We start from the raw sequence: 3,297 nt of genomic DNA on the forward strand, positions 1-3,297 counted from the left end.
CTTTCTAGATCCATAAAGATTTTCATAGGCATTAGAATCATTACGACTCTGCTCCTGATTATCAATGGTATAATTAGATTGGTAAAAATCAGAGTCAAATTGTCCCAAGTTTGACATCCTGAAAAATAAAAGTGTTTTTTACCAGAAGTTTATCAGTCAATAAAACTTCTTTTGAATATTGCAAAGGTTAATTGACAATGTGATTATGGCTGGATCCCTATCAGAGAACACGGTATTCTTTCGATGGGGTAGATTAAGTAATGGGGGAAGGATGTAAAAATGTATGCTAGAAAGTCATTTACAAAACATGTATCTTCAATTAATTTTTCTGAAGTTTCACTCACTAGGATTGTGACTTTGACTAAATTGACTTTAATTGCTCTGAAAGAACTATAATTCTTCCTCAAATACTTTATTCTCAGCAGTTTAAGGGAAAAAGTTTAAGACTTGGTACACATCTAGAAGGTTTCTCTTAAACAAAATTATTCCCTCACTTTAATTATTACTTGTAAGGAATAATTTACATTTAAACATTTTACATTTACCAACATGTATATCCTTGTTGCAAAGTCAGGAGGCAAATGGCTTTAATATCACTTAAGTTAGATTTTTCCTGGAGCTTTAAACTGTGCTAACAGCCTCCCTGTTCCCTTCCGGCTGATCAGGGGGGAAAAGGCTTAATTCTACAAAGGAAACTGTCTTTCTACACTTTGGGAAGTGAAGAAGATTTCGTGATCTTGATTTAAACCTAACCAATAGGAGTACCAGGGGGAAGAAGAAAGATTTGAGAGGAGGAAAAAGGGGGAGAAGAAAGTAATAACAAAGTAATGGTGGCTCTTTGGATGAAAACCAGAGAAAGAAGTTGAGAATATTTTCAATTGGACATATATGGTTATTCAACTCGAGATTTTAATCTTTGTTTTCCTTTGAGAAACTTTTTTATTTCAAGAGTCAGTTTTAAAATCACTAGCAGTAATCTATGTAATTATAAAAATCTATGGACTATAATAAATTTCAAATGAAATTGCAGAAACAGCCTTAGCTTTAAGAGCCTCATTAATCAGAAATATTCAAGTAATAACTGTCAACTATATCGATTTTTTTTCAGTTCAGTGAAATACAGAAAGCTTTTCTAAAATTAGGTGTAATGATTCATACATCTGATTTCATTAGTAATCTGTATAACAGTAGCTATAAATTGTGTAAACTAAAATCTGGATTAGGATAATGTTAAATTTCTTAACAACTTATAATTGAATAAATTTAAAATTTAATAGCATAACTTTCTCTGTCCATTAAAATATATTATTATAAAACACTGAGAATAATTTCACTGGAGAATACACTTAAGTTTTCATAACATGCAAAGCTTTACGTAATATGACTATTGGTATTAGAGTCCTTACATAACCCAACTTTACATTTGTTTAAATGTCAAGTTTTTTAGAAGGATCAGACACATACCTTTGTATTATTTTATGTGGAAAGATCTTCCAACAAATGTAGTGTTACTTGAGAAATTTATAACAAATCAGTTTGAGAAAAGATGACCTGCTGGCTACAAATGTTTCTAAATTTGTACTCTGACACTGAACAGATGTCTGCCAAAAGCCAAAGCCAAACACAGTATCTTATAACACTTGTTAAAGTTTACAAACACAGGGAAAGGCATAGAGTCATACAATTTGATAAAGTAGAATGGTACATTCAGTTTCCCTGTGCACATGTCCCCTTAAATTCTGATTTAGGATTACTTACCTAAAGTAAGTAATGGAAAGTAAGAGGATGCCCTTCTGCTTCACAGCCTGTAAAAGTATGTTCAGTTTACAGAAGATTTCCTAATAATATGCAGTAAAAATCAATATATGGTACATGATCTTAACATGATGACTTTAGCAACAATCTCATAATAAGGTATTGTTAATTTTATCCAAATCTAAACTATTCAATTTTTATAAATAACATTTAGGAAGGCTACTTATGATCTACCTCCAAGTTTTTCCCTGCTTTTTACTTCTCCAGCAGAGTCCAAGGTGGATATGAGTATGATCTAGTAATATTTTTCACTTGTAGGGCATATTATGTCCATTTTCAAGGCAATCCTGAACATTAGAAAGTATCAGACCCATTTCTACCCCAGGAAAATACCTGAGTTGGTTTCTTCTGTATCTTTGAGTCACTTCCAGGAGTCTTCTTCTTCGTTCTCATCCAGGTAACATGGCTAATACTCCCAATTTTTACCTGGATCTGGTTGTTTGTCCCTAACATTAGCCTCATGGCTAGAGGTCAAGTTTTCCTGTGATCTGCTTCATGCTGATTCTCCTCCTTCTAGGACTTGAGACTTCCCATGTATCCAGAGCTCAGTAACTAAAATCTGTTGTTCAAGGGTAGATTATTTGGCCTTTCGGAATTTTCAACAAAAGTCAAAGGCAGAATAGCAAAGTAATTTTTTTCCACATTGTTTAAAAACATTTGGAATTTGAATTTCTTTAACTCAAGCTGTCCTTTACTAGGTCACTAGTAAGGCAACAGTGGATCACACATTTACTGAGGATCTATTATTGAGTATTAGACTATATTCTAAATGTCACAGTTATGAGGGGGACAAATTAAAAGGACCTGCATTTTAAAGAGATATTTTAGCGCTGATTCTGCTAACAGGCATTGTTCCATAAACTTTAGGTTTAAGTCATTTAAGTTTTGCAACAACTTTATTATCACATTTTATAGAAAAAGTAATAGAAATTTAACTAACTTGCCTAGGTGAAAGCTAGTAGGTGGAAGAGCCAATGTTTGCAACCTGGTAGACTCAGCCCAGAGCCCACATGATTATCTAATAATTTCAAGAATTAACCCAAATCTATGAAGATGTTAGCATATGCTATTAAGGTGGAGATTACAAAGGGTAGAGGAAATGGGCATTTAGCAAAGGTCTCTTTAAGAAGGTCTTTTGGTTTGAGACCTGATTGATGAGGAGAAGAAGACAGTTAAAAGACTATGTGAAAAGAAATTGAAGCAAATGCTCTGAGATGGCCAGGAATTTGGCACTTTGTGCTTTAGAAAGAAAGCCACATGATAGTGATTTTAAATCAGGAAAAAGTTGAAGGAGATGAGGTCAGAGGCATAGGCAGAGGCCAGATCATAAAGGCCATGATAAGGAGTCTAGGTTTTATGATAACTAAAATGAGATACCACTGTGGGGTTTAAGCAATGGGATGACATGATAAATTTTGACAGAAATAGAAGAGTAATAGTGTTTAGGAGGTTGTTATGGCAGTAACATGAGATACAAATGGC

The 3,297-nt window shown here is 33.5% G+C and overlaps 1 protein-coding gene across 1 annotated transcript in view; it reads right to left on the minus strand.

Moving 5' to 3' along the window:
- The window catches only part of YIPF7 (Yip1 domain family member 7), a 32,231-nt gene extending 29,631 nt beyond the window's left edge, over window positions 1-2,600 (minus strand). Inside the window, exon 1 of the mRNA XM_023532243.1 lies at window positions 2,149-2,600. The gene's annotated coding sequence lies outside the window, so the exon portion shown is untranslated. The remainder of the gene's footprint in view (window positions 1-2,148) is intronic.
- Window positions 2,601-3,297: the final 697 nt, after the last annotated feature.

The sequence above is a fragment of the Pteropus vampyrus genome, unplaced genomic scaffold (genome assembly GCF_000151845.1).
Source record: "Pteropus vampyrus isolate Shadow unplaced genomic scaffold, Pvam_2.0 Scaffold79, whole genome shotgun sequence".
In the NCBI taxonomy this organism is placed as follows: domain Eukaryota; kingdom Metazoa; phylum Chordata; class Mammalia; order Chiroptera; family Pteropodidae; genus Pteropus; species Pteropus vampyrus.